We start from the raw sequence: 23,791 nt of genomic DNA on the forward strand, positions 1-23,791 counted from the left end.
ACAACATCATCCATCTCTGAATCAGGCCCAAATAGAGAGAAGGACAGATTTGGAGAATGCAGAGCCTGGAGAGTTATAAGAATGAGAGGAAGACTTGAATAATGAGAAAAACTTATTGGCACAAAAAAAGGCTGAGATGCTGGGTGAAAGTCTGATTGGGCGATGGAGTCTACATGGCAATACTTAATATACAATACAGGAGGTAATTACACAGAAACTATGAATAATGATCTGAATATCAAATCAATAGCTTAGGCAAGTAAGAGAGGTAGCTTTGAAGTAATGTATATAAACTAATACAGGGTGTTATGGAATATTTCAAAGGTCTAATGTTTCCATCATTCAAAGATATTCTCATAAATATGTATAGAAAATTGTATTTGTTGCAGATCACTTAGAATATCATACACATTCTGATCATGTATACCCTTAGAAGATTGCATATAGAAAAGTCGCTAGAACAGATACAGATTGCATATAGAATACTGGCTAGTTAACTTTCCATGTTTTAATTTTGCAAAACTAAATCACTGAATGTGTGTTATTATTTCTTCTTTTATTTTGTTTTGTTTAATAGTACATGCTTGGCTACAGTTATGTTTGCAATTTATTTTAGTAAACTTAATACAAAAATGAAACTATTGTTAAGTAAACCCAAAATTATTTAAATAAAAAAGTGTAACTTAAATATCAGAAATATAATTTGTAATATCTGACCAAGATCTGCAAATGGACGCCAAAAACAATTAATTGAATTTTGTAATTCTCAAACTGTTTACAAAACAAAAATGTGCCCGCCATCTATGACACACTGCACAGATAGTATAAGCGGTGGTCCTTGACCTACTGACTGTTATATATCACAAACACAGTATCACGACCACAAACACAGTATCATGGCCTGAAGTTTTTAGCACTATTTTTGTTTTAACAAAACATGCCCACCAACTGCGACACACTGCGCAGATAATATAAACTGTGGTTCTTGATTTACATACAGACAGTTACTGATTGTTATATATCACAGACACAGTATCATGACCTCAAGTTTTTAGCACAAAAAAAATATTACTTTTTTTGCAAAAAAGAAGTGCCCACCGACTGCGACACACTGCACGCATAGTATAAGCGGTGGTCCTTAAACTACTGACCATTACTGACTGCTATATATCACAGACACAGTATTATGGGCTGAAGCTTTTAGCACAAAAAAATATTACTTTTTTTAGCAAACAAAACATGCCCACCGACAGAAAGGATAGTGGATAAGTGGAATAGCCTCCCATCAGAGGTGGTTGAAATAAGACGGTCAGGGGCTGGCTGGCAACTTTTAGCCTGGGGGGGCAAATGCATGCAGGTGGGCCTGGCAGAGGAGTAGCATGTAGCCAGGGTGCCCGAAGAACGTGCATCCTACGGCGCCTCCCCCTCAAGTGTTCCAGGGAGGAGGCGGGTCCATATGGGATTAATGTAAAGTAAAAATAAAGATTAGGGGCAGCCCCCTGTTGTAGTGCCCATATGCAGTGCCCCCCTGTGCCCCAGGAGAGGACCCCCTTATGCAGGCCTCCAGTAATGCTCCCAGTAGTGATCCCCCTATGCAGTGCCCCTTATACAGTGCCCCCAGTAGTGGTCCCACCTGTGCAGTGCCCCTTGTGCCCCCAGTAGTAAGCCCCTTATATAGTGCCCCAGTAGTGGTCCCCCTGTGCAGTGCCCCTTGTGCCCCCAGTAGTAAGCCCTATATATAGTGCCCCCAATAGTGGTACCCCCCATGCAGTGCCCCTTATATAGTGCCACCAGTAGCAGTCTACCCCCCATGCAGTGCCCCCAATAGTGGTAACCCTTATGCAGTGCCCCTTAAATAGTGGCCCCAGTTGTAGTCTCCCCCTATGCAGTACCCCCAGTATTGCCCTTTATATAGAGCCCCCAGCAGTGGTCCCTCGATGCAGTGCCCTCAGTGGCAGTCCCCTCCCACCTATGTAGTGACCCTAGTAGTAGTCCCCTCCCCCCTATGCAGTGCCCCTAGTAGTAGTCCCCTCCCCTTGTAGTGCCCCTAGTAGCAGTCCCCCCCTTGTAGTGCCCCCAGTAGTAATAGTCCCCCCTTTGTAGTGCTCCCAGTAGTAGTAGCCCCCCTTGTAGTGCCCCCAGTAGTAGTCCCCCCTTGTAGTGCCCCCAGTAGTAGTAGTCTCCCCCTTGTAGTGCCTCCAGCAGTAGTAGTCCCCAGTAGCAGTAGCCCCCCCTTGTAGTGCCCCCAGTAGTAGTAGTCCCCCCTTAGTAGTGCCCCCAGTAGTGGTCTCCCCCTTGTAGTGCCAGCCCCCCCAGTAGACACACATAATAAAAAAATATAAAAAAAACACTTACCTGAATCTCCGCTCCCGCTGCCGCCATCCGCTCCTCTGTCTGTCCTCCCAGGCTGGGCTGCTCTGCATTATGGGAGAGACGTCATGACGTCATGATGCCTTTCCCATTATGCACTGCGGGAGCCAGAATTTGGAGCGGCTCCTGCAGTGGGCGCAGCAGCAGCTAATGAGAGTCTGTCAGACTCTCATTGGCTGCTGATCAAAACAAACACATAGCTGCCGGAACCGGCAGCTGTGTGTTAGTCAGTGTAGCGCTGACCGAACTCCGTCTGGTCAGCGCTACATGCACGGTGCAACCTGTGTCACAGAGACACAGACTGCCCGCATGGCGCTGTGGCCCAGGGGGCACATGGCACCCTGCCCCCCAGCCCAGCCCGCCACTGAAGAAGGTGGAACAATTTAAACATGCTTGGGATAGGCATAAGAATATCCTTAAGAGAGACCTAAGGAAGAAATAGCATTGAAGTTGCCAAAAGGATAAATGAAAATGGGCAGACTACAGTAGATGGGCCAAGTGGTTCTTATCTGCCATCAAATTCTATGTTTCTATTGCTGACCCAGCAAAATACATTAACTCACATGTGAATGATTAAATAATCCACAAAACATGACTTGTTGATGGTACTTGAGGACTGGAGTTTAGAAACACTGTGCAATTGCAATGACAAATATACCGTCCTCTTAGTACTATAACTGTACATTGCTCAGTCTTTCTGTGAATTTCCAACCCTTTACTAGAGTCTCCAGTTTAGTTTCACCTGAAAACCACATAATTTTTTATTTTACTTCCACTGTGGCCAGACTACCTATTCCCCCATTCCTGAATGTCGAGTCCCTGTAGTGTGTTTAATATCAATTCAGGATTTATTATTACTCTTCCCAAAAATCTAGTGCATGATGATGTTAGATATGTATTTCCACCAGCTGTTAATTATACTCCTAGTGACATTACATACAGTAGATAGCAATAAATAGTATCATTTGGGTTATCTATGAACACTTTATCACTTTGGGATTGGAAAGTGATAACATTTTATTTTAGGAAATTATAGCTAAATATCTCAATGCAGAATTAATTTATAGCATTAGAAAAACAAAGATTCATTTCTTGGACATACAAAATAAAGAGTGGCCAGATAAAAAATTGGACACAGACTGAGGGGTCTATTTACTAAGCAGTGTTAGGAGACAGAGTGAAAAGTGATAAGAAAGTGATAAGGTGCCAGCCAATCCGCTCCCAACTGTCATTTTTCAAACACAGCCGGTGAGATGACAGTTAGGAGCTGATTCGCTGGCACCTTATCACTTTCTTATCACTTTTCACTCTGTCTCCTAACACTGCTTAGTAAATAGACACCATAATTTGAAAACAAACAGCTACTAATAGAGGCCCTCACCACACTAATACCTAGCTTTTTTTAACTTCAGTTTTTCAGCTAAAAATAAGACATAGCTGCTCTAATTTTTGATGTTTGAATTAAGAACAGAAACACTAACTACTACATTTTTTGATAGAAGGTACGATAGGAGACAAACAAATAAAGCAAAAAGAGAGAAGGAAGCTCTTTTAATAACTCTAAAAATAAATTAAAATGTTGAAAATTCAATTAGATTTATTTATAGATAATCAACAAGAGGAATAATAGGAACTTCTTACAAAACACAACATACAGTATATTTCTAATAGAGTAGACAATTTGGGCCTTTAAATATCCTGTAATTCAACTGTACTGGACTGTACGTGAACTGTAGGATGTTAACTAAAATCATTGACTATGTACATAGCCATCTATCTAATAAAACAGCGCAAACTAAATACAAAAATAAACTGAATACAAACGAAACATAAAATACAAGGCTCACACAAATATGATAAATAAATTGCTTGTAAACATAGTATCAAAACTACTGAATAAAGTGATTGTAGAAGCCTCATATAGAAAGCAAAATACTTTAGCCACTGGGTCATTTCTGGTGTTATATATTATCTCACTATCATAACCAAAGGTGGCATGTGGCTTCTTTTTATATTGTTGGTGGTAGCACAAAAATGTCTCCGTCTGATATTCCCTTCCTTGTTGACATTTAAGAAAAACCTATAATTCACTTTTAAAATGAACTGATATAAAAAATGTAAAATGTAAAAAAAAAATGTATGATCTTGGAAATTTATATCAAAGCATTCCCTAATGCAATTAAAGTAGAATTTAAAACATGTTTTTGATTGACCGTATGGTAAAAAATTAAACATGATTATATTTAGAACCCAGTAGTAACAGGTATAAAGAATCCATTATGAGGAAGATGCAAGTTGAGTGCGGGAAGCATAATTCCAACCTTTATTATTTTTTTTACCCTTACAGCTGTAATAGTAATCTTTGGAACTTGGAATTTACCTTCCCTAGGAGAAATTAAATCAGTGTGTACTGCTTAACAAGTATCCAGGCAGCATATTGGATGTTTTGAGCTTAGTCTGTATTGGCTGATACCAGGTAGCTTTATTTTGTTCCCCCATGGCTTCAAAGTGTAAGACCACTGAGATAACACTGAGTAAAAATTTGTCACACCGGCTAAATCTAGTTTGTTTGTTAGATGAGGCTCTTATGGTCATCAAACCAGAGACATTACCTCTGGCCCGGGCAGTTATGTTTCCTCACACAGTTTTGCAAATTTTTTCTTAATATCTTGATTCATCTAAAACCTGACAGTGTAAGTGTCTCATAATTTTTGACACCTCCCCTAGTTCCTTCATGATTTTTCCATCAAACTCAGGTCTATGGTCAATATCTATGGACTCTGGAATACTGCAGTAAGGTATAAAAAAAGTTTGTGAATAATTTTTTTCATGTTGGGCAACTTTCTATCCACCTACTGTACTAAGACATCTTATAATCAAACAATACAGCAATCCTCACTTAGCACTATTAAATCATTCTTGAATACTTTTTCATGCATTTTACCTTGTATAGCAGAATTTAGAACAACATTTTTTAACAGATTCCTTCTCTCCATGTCTTAAATGGTATACTTACCAAATTCAGTGGCAAACTAAATGGATTTTTAGGTTAGATTTGCTTATCGGCATACAATTTTCACAAGAACAATTGATGGAGCAAATTTGGAGTTACAAGTGAGACTATGCAATATTTTGAAATTTTTTATCAGATTACGGATGGTTGAAGGAATTTCCTGGGAGTGAGTAACAGCGCATCAGGCAGTTAGGACATTTATGGATCCCGATTTAGCACTGCTCGAAAAGTACCTTTACTTTATAGAAGCAAAATTTGTTATATCCATCAGATTTTCAAAGCAGATTTACTATCCGGGGGTAGATTTATTATTCAGCAGCTGTAAAAGCTGTAAAAGCCACTAATGAATAGTGGTTTTAACCAATGGATTTAAAGCAGCAACAGAAATAATTTTTGTCATGCTTTAAATCCATCATTTACTTTAAAGCTGCTGATCACCGGGAGCTTTGACAAACTACGGGTTAGTAAATCTGCCTATATGCTTTACAGTAACAGGGCATGAGTCTAGCATTGTGTAAAAGAGAAATATATGGATCAGTGGCCCCTAAGAGTCACAGAGCCATATTCAGAGCCATACGCAATGCTGATGTTTATGGAGTTGAGTGATTTTTTTTTGCTACTGCACTTGCAGAAATTCACTAAAAACTCCTACGGCATATGTTGCAATTGATACACATGATATCAGAAATCTCTTGGAATACTGTTGAGCATTCCTGGGAGGTGGCTAAAGAGATGCACAGAGATAGTCCATCTTATGGCCATGTAATGGGAGAATAGAGGGCATGTCACTGAAGTATTTGCAGATACAGACACTCAGTTTTTCACAGTGGAGGCCACACTTACTGTAGATGGAAAATCTGCACCTGCCCTAGGGCTGGTGTAAGTTTTCATGATGCGACAAATGGAGGCATCTGAAAACACATTGGGCCATATAATAATTACAGAGTATAGGATAGCATGATAATTGTGTTCCTGTGTAGGGTATTCTCTACTTCTCTTTTAAACGAGTTCGGCATATAAGTTACACAATCACAATAATGATATTCATCATATTGACATGAGTATGTTGACATTAAGCAAGTTGACATGTCAATGATGTTGAGACTGACCATGTTGACATTCAGCGTGCTGATGATGATGTTATCTTGACATTGCTAGAATATCAACATTCTGTTTTTGTTCCCATGCTGTCCCTAACCCAAATGCTAACTCTATCCCTAACCCTAACACAACCCAAATGCTAGCCCTGACTCTAACCCTAATGCTAACCCTAAACTATCATGTGTAATAGCAAGTTGATAAAGAAGAAAAAAGCAGCACTGCTACAAACACTATGCACATTATGCTCAGCTATAGCTGTAATATGTATACATGTTTTAGAGAAAATGCATACAAAGATAAAATCTTACATCATCAATAGTCATGAGTTGTGATCCCATATTCCTCACCCCACTTTCCTCATCTTCCACTTTGTTTTACGTCCCCTTTCCAAAATCCCATGTTTGCACATATTATTATACAGTAGTGATGTGTTTTTTCTCTCGGTGTCTTTCATATATTGAGTAAATTAATTATACAATTACTTTTTGGTAAGCATCTATACTATGTACCACTCATGACTTCTTTAATAAAACAGATCATACAAAAATAGAAGTTGTAACTGCCACAACATCAGGTGAACGAACAATAAAAGAGAAATATGAGAGACCTTATCCTTGCAATTGAGACACTGTCCAACAATTCTCTTCCAGAGTACTGATATTGCCCCTCACACAACAATACCCAAATGTAACCACTTGGAATTTTATGAAATGAAAGCATTTTTTTCTTACGTACTTGGGAGTGCACTGCATATAGGTTGTGTTTTTGCATGAAAGGCAATGCTATGAAAAAACAGACATGGTTAAACTCATTTAAGTAACATTAACTAAGAACATCTGTCACATCAGACTGTAAGTAGACACCTATCACTGGTATAGCGCCATGTCTGCCCCTTTAATTTATGACTTTGAAAAACCCTTTGTCTTGTTTTCAGATCCAGATTTTGTGGGGGTAACCAAGCCATTCCCCAAAATTTGGTTCTGTCTGATTATTTCATATCCAAATCACTCACTTTTAAGATGGAGCACAATGTAGCTGGACAAATTGTGATATGGTGTTTCCTGGAATTAGAAAGATGTGCTGCATTGTTTCATTGCAGGTACTCAATCATGGTGTTCATAAAAAAAAGATGGTGCTCCACCTACTGTACTGTATGTCTAATATTGGGGTGTATAGCAAAGTCCAGCATACCCACTTTGATGGCTAACAGAACTTGATAAATAAATACAATAGAACTGCCTTTGCAGGCCCTGTGTGAGCTGTACTGCATTTTTTTACATGGCACAAATCAATTATGGTGAACAAATAATCCATGATTCTGCAATACATGTACATATTTATATTCCCATCCAGGTGTATGATTCCCCTAACTAACATCTGTGGGTTTAATAATATCTGAAGTCTCTGTGACATAAATCTATGTACAGAATTCAGAAACTTACATTTCTGAAATACATCTCCATTTACATTCTCTGAGGAATATATAAAATCAGTTTATTATGTGAAATATTATTTAACTTTCACAGAAAATGAGCAATAAATGAGAGAGCTGAGAGCTGGTTTAAATTAAAGCTTTATTACAGTTTATACCATCTCATTTTTAAAAGTTAAATCAACTAGGAAAATATTCTTTCAAATCACTCCCAGCCATTCAATTTTAAAACAGTATAATATAATGTCAGATAAATAAATCTCATTTATTTTGAGCGAAGACAACAGAAGACTACAACTACTGTAATAAAACCGCAATGGATAAAGCTTTTTCTGACTTATTTGCTGAGTACAGAAACATAATTACACAGACTGCCAGTAATGAAATGACCATTTGGCCACTTAGGTTTTGATTGATTTGAACTTTCAATAGAGAAATTTTGCTCAGATAAGTTTATATCTCTTTTTAAAGCATACTTTTTCAAGGGCAAAGGCTGGCTCATATGGACAAATTATTCAATATGCATTATACTGATAGAGTGAGTGAGAGCATTGCATACAGTAGGTTTGGGACACTGTTTGAGAAGTCTTGGTGGCAGGAGTAAGAAATGGTAATTAGTGGGGAGAAGAGGCCACGATCACCGTCCGAACAAAGAGGGAAAGAGTGAGTATGAAGTGAGTTTAAGTAAGAGATATATGAGGGAGACTGGAGAATAAGAGGTGTGTAGGTGAGGGCAAGGAGTTTACATTTCTATTATGTAGGGATAGGAAGCCAGTTTAGGAATTGGTAGTAGGGAAGCCAATCCCGGGATTCGGGATAGAAAAAATCTCAATCCTGGGATTCCTGGGATCCCCAGGATTGAGTTGAGCGATGACAATATTATTATTCTTTACTTTTTCTAAGACAAAAAGATAGTTATTTTATTCCTGTGGTGTGTGTGTGTGTGGGGGGGGCAGGAAAGTTGAATTTTTTTTCCCATGGGCCTGTGCTTCTGACCCAATAACACAGGCCCACAGGTAAAAAAAATAATTTTTTGCACCCCCAGCCCCTACAGAAGTAAAATAACATTTATGCCCTCCCCCCAGCCAGCCCAGTCCCCTTACAGGATTTACAGGAATAAAATAATCAATGCCCAGCCCCACAGGAAAAATATAAACCATCCACCACAGGAGTAAATAACTTTCATTTCATTGCTCCCCCCCCAGCCAGCCCAGCAGCACCAATTCAATGTTCAATCCAATAGGCAGCAGTAGTCAGTAGCACACTCTGGGCAGCAGGATAGCCTCACTCCAGTCACAGTGACAGTCCTCCTCACTCAGCCTTGCAGCTTGCAGCCAGGGGCACTCATAAAGCAGGCAGTGCAGCACTGGTAACCACCAGCAACAGTCCACCTCCCAGTCCTCCTCAGACTCAGTGACAGTGGCACTCACCTCACCTCCAGTGTCTCATAGCCAGCCGTGGCTAGCAGTGGCACACACATGGCCACGGCACCGGCATTCTCTCCATCTCCTCTCTACTGTCTTCTCTCCAGTCAATCGCCACCCGAATTGAGCATTTTATTTATCACTATATGCCTGGGCACCCTTCCTCTGATCTTCACACAAGGAGAGTTGTAAAGCAACAGAGTTTTAGGGAAAAAACTTTTTTATTTGTTGACTACATTATGTATTTTCCTCTGAGTTGGCTGCTTTAGTTAGCATTGCCAGCACAAATTATGGAAATGTTTGAGCGTGTTCTTTTGTTTAGTGTACATGCCATTGTATAAGCCTTCTTGTCTGAGAAATTCTATGACCATATATGATATAAATAAACAGTTGAGGCCTGTTATCCTTTTATTATACATCTTTTTTATAATACATATGTATTCATAATAAATAATGATAAATATATTCTCATTTAGCAGTCTTAACATATGTTATAACTATTCTAATAATTTTATATATGTATTGATATAGTGCTAGTTACTATTAGAAATATTATTATGATGATAATGATTATGATATTATTATTATTATTATTATTATTATTATTATTATTATTATGTTTCCAGTTTTATAATATTTATTTTTTTATTATGACAGTAATACAGATGCAGCAAATCTCTTTTAAACAAATGGCATTATTCTGCCTGTCTGAATTCAAGCTTGCAATGGATCATGCAAAACTATCTCAGCCTACCCAGAACAGTAACATAATGCACCATCTGTAGTGCTATAATTCATAGGTCAGTCATAAAAGTAAATTTGACAGTTGGTAAAGTTTATTAGGTCTTTCTAGAAGAATTTACATATGTATAAAGTTTTATTAGTATATAGAATCACATACAAATCACATTTTGATAGGGTCTTTTTAAGCTTTTTTTTATTATTTTTTTAAATCTTAGTTTCATTATATCATATTGAATGTTTTTAAAGTCAATGATTTTTTCCTTCCTGTAGCTTGTATGTTTTCATGCTTTCACCATTAAAGTCTCAATTTCACAGATTTTCACTAAACTTTGAAGGATCTTTCCAGTGCTATACCCATATAAGTGTGTTCTGATATTTAAAAATTCTGCTACTGTATCTTTTAACAGCACATAGCCACAATATTTTTCAGTATATCACATGGTCTTCAAAGGTATTGTACACATTTGTCTGGAATTGCAATTAACACACCCTGTGGGGATTCCCAGATTCACAGTTTAAAATAGACTAAGCAATAAGAATGAGCAATTAACACATTTTACCTTAACTTAATATATATATTTTTTATGTAGGCAAAAATAATACTGTATTTTTCCAATAGCAGGTGACTAACAAATACTATCTAAGAGGAAGACTGATACACTATTTTAATTAAAAATAATCTTGCTTAAATTGATATTGAACACAAGGTTAACATAATGTTATAGCTCAAGGCTAAAAAGCTTCCAGCAACAGACTTATGCCTCTGGCTATTACAAAACATCAAACTGGTTATTACGTTAGGCGTCTTCATTTGGGATATTCTTGTTAATCTGCAGCTCAATAAGATATAAATGCATTAACACACATTACAGTGCAGTAACTCGCTATATACGCACTTTACTGAAAACATTAGATATATTAAACCTAATATATGTCTTCTATCCAAATACTGTACCTGGCAACCCCAAAAAAACTATTTTAATTTTTGTTCCATTTCCCTCACAGTACTATTCTAGTAGACCAATGTTGTGAATGCAAGGGCTCATCTTCATTAAAGGTACGGTAAAAATGTCTTTCAATATTTCCCTTTGAAGTGTGGATCATCAGCCAATTATTTCTGAATGAAGAATATTATGAAATAAAAGTTCAAGTACATACTTTTCTTGCTTTACATTCTGAAGAGAAAGAACAATGATGTAGAAGCTAAATACACCATTGTTGAATTTAAGGAGACCATTGCTGGTTGTAATGCCTTATGATGTTATGAGGTAAGATAAGTAAAGTCTCCCTAACTCCTGTTGTCGGAGCCCTAATCCCCATTACTCTTCATGCAATGTCAAAAAGGTTTTTTTTGTTTTTATTGAGACAGTCTTTACATAGCTGAAACTGTTAGGTGACAGAAATAATGAAGCTACAGAAAAGTGAGTATTAACTTTCAATGCATATATTCATACAGGTAAAGAAGCAAAACTATCAACAACACACATGAAGAAAATTAGGCACTATTTGCTTTGCCATCAAATATAAATTAAAATACTAAAGTAAGCGGCAGAGGAACCCATACTCCCTTGCAAGGGTCCCTGGTGAAGACCAGTATCACGTTAGACTCTGCACCTCCCGGTGGTGCAAATCTTAGCTGAGAGTATAGAATACCCAATTTTTAGCTTGAGAGTGACAGTTTTCCTCAAGGTTCAAAAGTTTTGTGCTAGTGATCTCTCCTTTTAGAATATGTAACGAGAATTTCTATGAAATCCAGGCAGCTTAGATACCTTTCATTAAAGAGTTATTGTATCATTTAGGAGGGATTTTTTTTTTATTTGCTAAAACTAGAAAACAGATACAACACTCTTGGTACTTAAACTGAGTACACACCTGACCGACGGGTCAGTGCATATACACTTATGAATCGTTCGGGCAATATATCTGCCAGCAGAGCTGGTGACATCATATTCAATTACTTCTGCTGCATACATATCAAGCTATCAGCGGGTCAGCCATTATGACAGCCAGATGAAACAATATATCTGCTAGATATATTGTCATTGGTAGTGCTTTAGGGCCCATCAGATATGTCTCTGAACTACGTCATTCACAGACATATCAGCTGTACAATCCCGCCGATGCACTACAGATATATTGAACAATATAATATATGAAAACACAATTTGGCGCTCTAATTTGTGAAAAGTTCAGCTGCCCAATTTGAAACCCAAGTTTCACCCCAATGAAAGCAGCCCTAATTATATACAATGCGGTTCAAATAATGGCGCTTAAATTCACAATTATAATCATTTAAATTAAGAAAAAAAAATATATATATATATGTATTTACATATATATATATATATATATATATATATATGTATATATATATATATATATATAAATAAAAGCAATACTTCCCCTTTGTTTTGTAGTTTTTGTTGACACGGATGTCAAATGTCCCTTTTGCACAAGGATTATTCAATATATCAAAAATAAATATAAGGGAGAAAATATCACAGACATCGTGTAATAAAATTTATAAAAAGATTTTATTAACAACTAATAACAGTATAAAATCACATACCATGTGGGTATAGACAACAACAATATATAAAAAATATATATAGATCAGGCGCATACAAATTAAACACTTTTAAAATAATTCCCTTAATAACGTTTAAACTTGCTGCTCCTATGGAATATTTCTGCAATACTCTTAATAAAGTTACTAAAAAAAATTATTTATGGAATATCAAGGAGCGCACATAAATACTTTCATCAATTTAATAAGAATATGTATTGACACAACATTTAAAAATACTTTACAATGTAAATTAGCACAAACATACAGTCTGCTGCAAACAGTTATCACTATTCTATTGCTCCTATATTAGATGCTGTAGTGAAAAGAAGAAAAATTCTGCCTTATGAAAGCCCAATTTCAGGGCAGCTATTCAGTATCCTTGTTTAATTATAGTTCAACAGCTGATCATCTGTAACCCTTGTATCCAAGCAAATGCCAAATAAAGCACCTGACTCAACCTCCTTTTGGGGAGATGTAATATCCAGACTCAAATGCCCATAAGGTATCGCAGTGTTAAAGAAGTAAGCTTTAGTAAGGAGCGCTTTCAACTCTTTCATTCCAATCTTATCACTCATTAGTGCATAGTCAGTGTGGGTTAGTTTCTCTCCATTGGTTTGATACTGGAAAGCAAACTGACGATGTCCGGCAAATACAGTCTCTAAGACGGAGTATACAGGTAGTCAGGGCCAGACTGGCCATTGGGAACTTCTGGCAAATGCCAGAAGGGCCGATGGGCAGATGGGCCGATGCGTCTGAGCGCAGGGTTACCGCACGCGCTGTGGCGTTCACCCTGTTTTTTTACATTCACCGCGGCTGCATCATTGCGTAATGATGTAATGAAGCGGCCGCGTCATGATGTCATGAAGCGGCCGCGTCATGACGTCATGAAGCGGCCAGTGGCCATGTGAATCTGTGCGGCTGGAAACTATTTAGCCAGCTCCTTGCTGCGCTGCCCGCTGTTATGTGCGGGCACTTCATTACGCAGCCGCATCATGACACGTCTGCGTCATGACGTTATGATGCGTTGGCCGGGTTTGAAGATGCACAGCAGGAGCCAGGGGTTATTAACGCTGAAGGGCTGCTCAGGAGGCTGCCATGTGAGTTATTGGTGCTGCAGCAAGTGTGTGGGGCCAGCAGAAATGGAATAGCAGCAGGTCAGTGCTCCAATCCCAGTGTTTTACCCCTTCTCCAACCAAGTGTTCCCCACCATTACTGATCCCCCCATCCCAGTGTGTCCAATCCTGCAAGCCCAGTATCTCCCTCCTTCCCTCCCCAACCATTCCACTGCACCCATCTCACTGTCCCCCACCCAGAACCCCCAAGCCAGTCACAGTGATCCCCGTCATTCAGCCTAGTGTTTCCACTTACCAACCTTTTCTCTGACCTTTCCCATCCTGCCCAGTCCCCCTATCCACAGTGACCCCCCCATCCAGCCCAGTGTTCCCCACTAACTCACTGACCCCTCATTGCAGTGCATCCCACCCTGCCAGCCCAGTGTTTCTCCCCTTTGCTCCGCAATCAGCCCACTGTCCCATATATCTGCCCCTCAGCAAGAACACCCAGACAGTCCAGTCAGTGCCCCCCCTCATTAAGCCCAGTGTGCCCCCTTTTCCAGCCTAGTGTTCCCCCCTCCCACCATCATCTCACTGCCCCCTTCCCATCTAGCCCAGTGCCCTCCTATATATCACCCACTGCCTCTCCCTATCACCCACTGCCTTTCACCTTTTACCAGGCGTCACCCACTACCTCTACCTGTCACACACTGCCTTTCACCATCATACTCTGTCACCTACTGCCTCCCCTCTGTCACCCATTTCATGGTGTCACCCACTGCCTCTCCCTGGTGTCATCTATTGCCTCTCTCCATCACTTATTGCCTTTCCCTGTCACTCTCTGCCTCTCCCTAAATTGACCACTGCCTCTACCCATTACCCTCTCCCTGTCACCCACTGCCTCACCACCTCCCACTACCTTTTTCTATCACCCACTGCCTCACCCTATGCCTGTCACCCTCTGCCTCTTCTCGGTGTCACTATCTCCATGTCACACTCTCCCTGTCACCCTCTACCTGACATCGCCAACTGCCTCTCCCGGTCATCCTCTGTCACCCACTGCCTCTCACTGTTATCCTTTGTCAGCCACTGCCTCTCCCCATAAGCCTCTGTCAGCCACTGCCTCTCCCCGTCAGTATCTGTCAGCCACTTCCTCTCCCCGTCAGCCTCTGTCAGCCACTGCCTCTCCCCATCAGCCTCTGTCAGCCACTGCCTTTCCCCATCAGCCTCTGTCAGACACTGCCTCTCCCCATCAGCCTGTCAGTCACTGCCTCTCCCCATTAGCCTCTTCCTGTCCACTGCGTCTTCCACTGCCTCTCCCCGTCAGCCTCTTCCTGTCCCCTGCATCTCCCACTGCCCCTTTCCTGTGTCAAGTACTGCCACTCAGCAGCATCACCCACTGCCTATCAAACACTACCTCTCCCCAGTGTCATCCGCATAGTCTCACCCACTAGAGGCAGTGGGTGACACGAAGCGGGTGACACTGAAATGTAATCCAGGTAATGCATCCAAGTGACAGCATACTTACACTGTTCCATCTGCAATTATGGCAGTAGGAGTTGTTTAGGCAGCAAGAGTCAAAGTAAGAGAAGCATTTTTTGTCCTGTAAAATCTAGATGTGTACCAGATAGATAGCCTTACAAACTTTTACTAGAGTAAATATTGCTACCATGTATAGTGTTCCTGCTAGGCTGTTTCAGCGGGGCACTGCGCCCTGCCCTATTTCTGAAGGGAAGAAAGCACCCTGCCCTCTAGCGCGGCACCAGGTTGAAACAGCCTGTGGTTTCTGTCCTCCACCCTCGTTTGACATCCGTGTCAACAAAAACTACAAAACAAAGGGGAAGTATTGCTTATATATTTTTTTTTTCTTAAATTAAATGATTATAATTGTGAATTTAAGTGCCATTATTTGAACCACATTGTATATCACTACAGATATATTGCCCGTTCTATGGAACGGGCGATATATATCTAAAAGTGCATACCCGATTTAAGTTAAAAATGTTTCAAAATAAGGTGCTTCAAATGAAAAAAACTGTGACTGCTTTTCATAATATGTGTCCAAACTTTATTATTTGCCTTCTTAAGTAATCTGGCCAAGTATTCTAATCAAGCAGTAATTGTTTTTAGATTTCATTTGTTCTTTAACAGAAATGATTTTCATTTAAAAAATGGTGTGAGAGGCATGTTTTCTTTGATATGTCAGAGATGACAGCTGTTATGATCAGTTATTGTTCTGAATAATGTACTATACTTTAATGTTTTCTTCAGTGCACATCAGCACAGCAAGGAATGAAGTCCTGTAACATGATTCATGAGCATGAAAAATAATTATAAAGTAAATAAATATATATATATATATATATATATATATATATAAACAAGTTCTAATTTGTTACACACTTTATCTACAATATAATAGTACAAATATATGTGTCATAAATACCTAATACATAAGAATATGACTATTGAACCTGATATGTCTACCTACAAAATTTTTGTTGGATATACAAAGTAAGAATTTAAGATGCAAGTTATCCAGATACTAATAATGTCTAGACAGATTGCAAACCACAGGCAGAAGTGTAGATTTCACCCTAATCTTATAAGAATGTTAGTGAAATCAATGCTGATTGCTAAGGAGCTGTTTGTAGTGTGAAAATATTTAGGCAAAATCACTTTTCATGTCTGTTGAGCAATTCAGATTTTAAGCAACAGCAAAAAACTGTTGTATGAAGGTAAATAAAGTACATAAAGAATGTATGTGTACAATCTGTAGTTTTTCTTTGTCTGTTTTAATTTATTCCAAGTTCTGAAATCAAAACTTTGCTATTTAAAATATATTGCAAAGCATGCTTACAGAATTCTTATGTCCCTACTTATGTATATTTGACTTCTTTATCCTCTAATAATATATATATATATATATATATATATATATATATGGTACCCCAGTTGCAGTGCCCTGGGCACAGCAGCCTTATTGAAATGGGTGGTGACGGTGACCACTCCCCTAAACGGAGGCATGCCATCTCAGTTTTGTGGAAGTACTGAGGCCAAGGTCTACGTCTACCAACACAGATTTCCTGGCCCTGGCAGAGGAGTTCCGTCACCCATTCTGAGTAACCTTAGACTTACTCAGATGGGCAATGACTGTGGCCTTCATGACTGATAGACGATATAGTGATCTGATGCTGCATCTTTGGACTTTTTTCTTCAGACGCCTCCTGTGCCCAACAATGCAGCAGTGATGCTATTAGCACACAAATGTGAATCAGACCTACAGACAAATATGTTGCTGGGATAGCAACCCAGTTAAATCCAAAAATAGGGTCCCAATGCAAACCTGAATAAAATGGGTGCACTCACTAGACTTAGACAGAACAGCAATTTTATTTACCAATATGGAATGTTGGCACCAAAATATGGCAATAATTTGTCAAGCCAGTCGACTGCAAAGTCTCCCCTTCTGGCCAGTCCCTACACTGACTCACAAAAACCTGAGAATTGCTCTGCATCATTTGCCACCAGGTATCACACAGATTTTATGCAAAAAAAACTTGTTTTTTATGGGTATTGGTCTGCTAGCTCATTGGCTTAAAGAGACAGAACCTCACCCAAGCAAATCAATTAATGAGCACCTGTGGAATTAGCTGACAAGAATTGGCTTATATATGGAAAAATGGAGTGCAAGAGAAAGTGAGAACATAAGATGTGTTATCATCTGGTGACCACAAATGATTATCAGACAATACTAACTAAGGAGCTACATAAATTGAATAGGGAGAAAGCCAGGATGGGGGAGATATTTATCTTGATTATATTAGTGAACTGTCTTTAGTAAAAACTGTTGAAGCTGGAGAGAACTGCTACTACTGTGCTACATATTGTTTCCTACAGGGGTGCCTCAATCCCTAACCAAGATGGCTGCTTACCTTACTTCTGCACATGCGCAGCAAAATCTTATCACTGTGATATAACACCACAGTGGGAGACAGATGACTTCCGCTTAACTTGAAATCCTGCAAGACATGTTGGTACTGCTTGCATCCTACCCACATAAGTCACCAACTGTATGCTCTGCCCCATGTAACAGAGTCTGTGTATGCATAAATGTGAGTACAGCTGTACTATTCACAATACTGCTCAATAAACCACCCCACTAGTTAAGTATTGGGCAGTTAACTGACTCAGGGCATTCACTGGTGTGTTCTTATACTCTATACACTGCCAATTGTACACACCTATTCCAAAAAGTTATGAGCGATGGGGCAGAAGCTGCAATTATAGAGGTCCCAAGCTGCTAGAACACCCAGCGCACATAGACGCCATTTTAGCCTTCTGCAAACACACACTGAAAACATCACAGTGTTTCTAGTGCAGTGTGTTAGCCAAAAAAGTTAATTAAAGCACAGGAGCTGCATAGACATGTCAATAAGAAATATGCACACAGGAGCTACACCAATATTTGGGGTTTATCAAGGTAAAGGGTGCAGAGAAGTACGCCACATGGTAGTTTGCTATAGAAATGCAACTAAAGGGTGAGAGGCAGTAGATCCTGGTTAAAGTCCAAGCCCAGATGAAGTGGAGAGAGCAATGGGTACGATTGGTTGAACAACACATGTACTGTATCATACATGGGAAAGTGTCAACAAATGACATGTAGACTACACTGCAGGCACCATATGTAGATGGGGACTAATGAGAAGAATAAGTCTTAGATGTGGTGTATTGTATAATACCAAGCTATGTGAATGAAGCAGTATGAGTGATTACATTGACACAATGATGTATATTTCTCAGCAACTAACAAGTAGATGATGAAGAGATCACCACAGCGATGCTACAAAATTTACCATCTCAGTTTGACTTTTTAGTAGTAGTGTTGGAAGCAAACACAGCCAAGTTAACCACATAAACATTTAGAGCAAAGTTGCTATAGTTCCAAGTATGCATGTTAAAAAAAATATAATAATACAGTGGCTCATTCTGCCAATGCATTTTTGGAACTGTTAATCAACAGGATGCCCAAAGAATAGTATTCAAACTTAAACCGCAAAGACAATAAATTAAAGCAATGTTCAAGCATATTTCAAATAACCTTTATTATGAAATCCATATCTTCAAATAAATTAGTCTGCAACTTTATTACAATAAAAACTTATATAATTTAGTTTACAGACAGTACCTTCTAAAAACTTAAATGGATCTCTCATCAATTGACAAAAAAATTATTTGAAAACTGTAACTGTTAACAAACTCTGGGCCTGATTCAGACCCGCTCGCGAGTGCTGAGCGCTCGCAAGCAGGTCGATGGTGCCCTAGTGCACATGCGCACGACAGAGGGTGCTCCATCGTGCGCATGCGCGAGACCCGCATAGCGACAGCCAAGCTGATGCTATGGGTCTCGAAGCAAAGGGGGCGTGCTGTCAATGGTGAGTGACAGCACGCTCCCTTTGGTGGGCGTGCCGAGGATGTTGCTGCCCAGACAGAGGGGTTCCCATGGGAACGCCTACCATCTGGGGCCGGCCCCACTGACATCACTAGTGGGAGTGCTTTTGGCTCCGATAGAGCCAAAAGCACTCCAGGGCTTGCGGAAGCCAGATCCTACCACAGGGTCTCGTCGCAAGCCCGATGGTCGCGATGGTCTTGACCATCGCGACCATCTTTTTGGCCGCTCGCATAAGCTGTGGGTGGTCACCCACAGCTATGCGAGTGGCCAGGAGGCCGCTCCAATTTTAGGTAGGAGGGCCCTGATTCAGAGCTAGCGCTCTGGTCAGAGCGTCCAGCTCTGAATCAGGCCCTCAGTCCATCCACATTAGTCATCTTTTAATATTAAATGCAGCAGAGCTAGTAAGTGACATCCATATTGCCCTATATCCTCTACCCCCAAACAGTGATCAGAGATTTCCATTCAGTGTGCTGATATTAAAAGCTGATTTTTTATATCTTTGAAGTCAGTAGTGTGTTCTCTGGGTCGAGGATATGTGTTGTCTGGCCCAAGTGCTAGATAGCTCCGTTATGAAATGTTACCTGTTGTTATGCAGGGATCCAATGCTGTAAGAAAATCACATCTAGCCCCCACAATGCTATCACAGGAAACAGACCTGTGAGCCATCACAGGCTCCCTGTTACAAATGTACACCTGCATGTGTGAATATATTATGTGTTATTAAATGTATTAATGCAAAATAATGTAATATAATTAAAATAAGATTTAGAGAAGCACAATTTTGGCAGGGCAACCGATATCCAGCTGCTGTACAAACATTGACAGCAAGGTGTTTATTATCTATGTGCACAAAATGAAAAGCTTGCCATTGAAATATACTTTATAAAGAATAAAATGCCAATTACTGGCAATTAATGGGCAGAGCTGTCTCCTCCCTAACCTTAGCAGTTACAAAATTCCATCATGCCACAATTAGGTCTTTTGGCATCCAGACAAGTAAATCTATCCTTCAGTGTAATTTCAGCTGAGAATAAACCAAATTCCAGTTTCTCATGTATTCTACGCTGACTGCTTGCTGTAAGCTAGCACTTTTAGAATGGCTGCCTTTACACATTCACGGCAATAAACTGTACGACTCTCCATATGTTGCAATGATAGATTGCATATTCAGTGCTGTTAGATCTTCAGTTCATTTTCTCATTTTTTGCTTAAATATGTGCTTCTTGACAATTAGATGTCTAAGATTTATTCTTCTGTTGATAATTTAATATCCTAAATGTCTTAAATATTTTGATTAACATAGTTCTGAGCACATAATGCAGAAATAAAGTATTAATTCTTCACGACTGGCACTCAGTTTAATGTTAGAAATGTGAACACACTTTGATTACTTTCCTTAAGTGTCTAGAACCCTTTAGAAAATGTATTTTCAATCTATTGTATGCAACCAGTATATGATGTAGCTAAATATAGTCAGCACAATTTCAGCAAAGCATATGACAAAGAGTATTATTATGTTACAAGTCTAAAATTATATATTCTAATAATACTATATAATTATTAATGCATCTTGAGACATATTGTAGTGACACATACTCCCTATAAAGTGGTTAATCCATAGGCTGCTATTGTGCTTCTTGGGAAACTTGTGTAATCTCTTCTCTATTGTACTGTAGTTTTACAGTGCCAATGCATTCCTAGATTAATTTTCCTTTGGTCCTCTGCACATGGATCACTTTGGGTATAGCCTGGAGAGGGAGAATCTGAGCACCAAATAGAAACTGATTTCTTCCCAGAAGCCACCTGGCTCCCTCTTCACTATACCCCACCCCCAGCCACCGGCCAGCAGTTTTAAGTTTGGTGCTAGAGCAGAGCAGAGGCACCTGTTATGGGAGCTGCTTTATAGTGACCCCCGGTTACTGTTAGTTATTTTATTTATTTTTAACAATATGTTTTTTTAACATGAGCGGGTAGTGAAGGGCGTCCAATAGGACGCTGTCGCCACTGCGCCAATGACCCCAGCGCCATTTTCTCAGCATCACTGGCAACTGGGTCGGTGACTTCTGCTGTGGGTCTCAGGGTTCAGCACACAACGTTCCTGGAGCCCACAGCCGCAGCCGGACACGATGGGGGAAAGGTAAGAGCATCTCCCTGCTTGCAGGGAGCTGCTTGCTTGTGGCTCGTGAGGAGCCCACATGCTCGCTACTCATGAGGAGACCACCGGCGGTGTTGGTAGTGTAGGTCCGGCTGTCCCCGCTCCTTACACTAGACCACCAGGGTACAGGGAACAGGATGCAGCATAGTAGACGTAATGACCAGGTCCCTAGGGTCCACACCATAGGGAGAGACAGGCTCTTTCTGTTAGCCCATCCCCCACCCCTGGGTGCACTCTCTCCTGCAGGCAGCCTGTCCTAGGGTGCTTCCTCATCACTCTCACCTCCTATGGAATTATGCTGGCAGCCATTTCATAAAATATGCATGCCTAAGCCAGTTTCCAGAGAAATATACACAACACTTTTTTTATAACTTTTGTGTGAGGGTAAACCATTGGATTGCTTTAAATGAGTTGCAAAGTTGAAGCACCCAGGGAGGTAGATGCTCATGTTTTAAGTAGCTGTTGAACCTTCTTTCTGGAGCTGTGTAATAATATACTTTCTCCACAGATCTCTGTGTTCTGAAACCTTGATGGCAGAGGAATCCCTATCACAGGTCTCGGGGCCCAGTGTTTCAGTGCTATGCTGTGTGAGGGTTCCTTCGACTAGGGCTACCAGTCAAGGAAGCCATAACAGACTACTGGTAATGTAAATGTTTACAACTCCCAACCAGTTAGAACATGGTCTTGTGGGCTACTACGCAGGTCCCTCCTACAAGCAGAATCACATGTATGTAAAAGAGAGCACAGTCGCAAAGGCTGGGGGTATCAATTAATGTACTCAAGTCAATAGTAAGAATAATATATAAAATATTTTTGTATAAATAAGTAAATAATAATAACAGCAATAAACAACACATATAATCTAAATAATAAAATGATAGCCTAAAAAGTTCTTATGAATATTATAAGCATGTTACTTTTCAATGTAGGATCCCTAGATTATGGCCAAATATAGAAAACTTTATTTTCTAGATAGTTATAATGGTGTAGTCTTTTTATTCAAAAGCACTAGATCAATAGTGAATAGGTAATGGCCCATGCACTGAGTGAAAAGTATATTGTCAGCCAGTTGTTATTACCTGCAGACTCCTGTGCCGTAATGAGGGCAAATGGCTGGGGCTGAAAAGTGAAGCTCCTTAATGCCCAGATGGTAATGCGCTCAACCTGATTAGCGGGGAGCAACTGTAGCCGATGACTGCTGCCTGTATGTTCCTGGGGCCGCGTTCTTGGGGTGTTAATAGCCCCACTCTGTTTCAAATACAGCTCCGGCTGTTAGTCAGTGAAGCGGCCCAATTAGTTGTGTGTCCATGATTGCATTCAGCAGTCCCGTCTCATGTCTGGTCTGCCATGGGACAGTGTAGTGTGAGCGGTCAGTCTGCTCCTCCAATTGGCAACAAACTTCTCACTCCAACTTATGAGCAGTGGGTAAACCAGTAGTGCTCAGGTGTTCTGTCAGCCGGAGGAGATCAGCGAACAGTCACGAGTCTTTAGGTAGTGGGTGGTAGTAGAATGAGCCATATCCACGGGGGTACATGTAGGACACCTACGTGTTTCAATGTCAGCGTTCCACCTTGAAAAAGATGTCCTTGAGACGTTGAAATGCGTATATTATTCTATTTATGAGGGTGACTGCCTCATACAGCCGCACAAAGACTGGAGGGACTTTTTTAACTCTTTAGCACCTGGATCTTATTTCTGGTTGTTTATACAAGCAGAATCACACCTGCCATCAAGTATAGTTGATGCAACACTCCTTTACTTACTCTGTATAGGAGTGGCTGACTGTATGTATACTGTGGTTGTGAGGTGTTTTCAGATCAGCCCCATGATTGCCTTTCAGGGCTCAGTACAGACCCATCCAGGCTTTACAGCACTGGGAGCACTTTTTGGCTTTTGCCCAAGATCAGGTGTAGTATCTGTTCTCATCAATTTTAAACCTGGTACACCCACTATCTGGGAGCCATATAAAACAGGGAGATAGCAGAGGTACTTGCTCTATCCACTCCGCACATTGACCTGGTATTGCATCCAGGTTCAGTGTACTTCTGTCAGGTTAGGAATCCTAGAGGAAGCTGGGTTCCAGGCCCTGAAAAACAGTAATAAGGACAGACAAATAATTTCCGTACCTTGGCACATACAGTACCTCTGCTCTAGAACCCTGGTTCTTAGAGATGAGGTTAGGATAGCATGCTTCCTTCCTTTAGGTAGCTTGAGTGGAGGCTTCTAGATATCTAAGCAATTGCTTTAGTTTACCCGCTACAGCGATGGACTAGGATTCCCAGTTGTCTTCCTTTACCTGTCCCATTAGATCTGCTATCTAGAGCAGCTCTATAGTTTCCCCAGAAAGATCTAGTACAAAGTGCATCCCTGACTTTGCTTGGGCGCTATGTCTAGAGGTTGCTGGGCAGATGCCCAACAGGACAGTGCAGTCGGACTACTATCTAGTTGATTAAGAGATCATTGACATTTCCATATTAGC

The 23,791-nt window shown here is 40.1% G+C and overlaps 1 pseudogene; it reads left to right on the forward strand.

Annotated features, from left to right (window-relative positions):
- The first annotated feature begins 23,190 nt into the window (after positions 1 to 23,190).
- Positions 23,191 to 23,360, forward strand: LOC148523862 (U2 spliceosomal RNA; annotated as a pseudogene).
- Positions 23,361 to 23,791: the final 431 nt, after the last annotated feature.

Source organism: Taudactylus pleione, unplaced genomic scaffold (assembly GCF_031769625.1).
Source record: "Taudactylus pleione unplaced genomic scaffold, aTauple2 ptg000127l, whole genome shotgun sequence".
Classification (NCBI taxonomy): domain Eukaryota; kingdom Metazoa; phylum Chordata; class Amphibia; order Anura; family Myobatrachidae; genus Taudactylus; species Taudactylus pleione.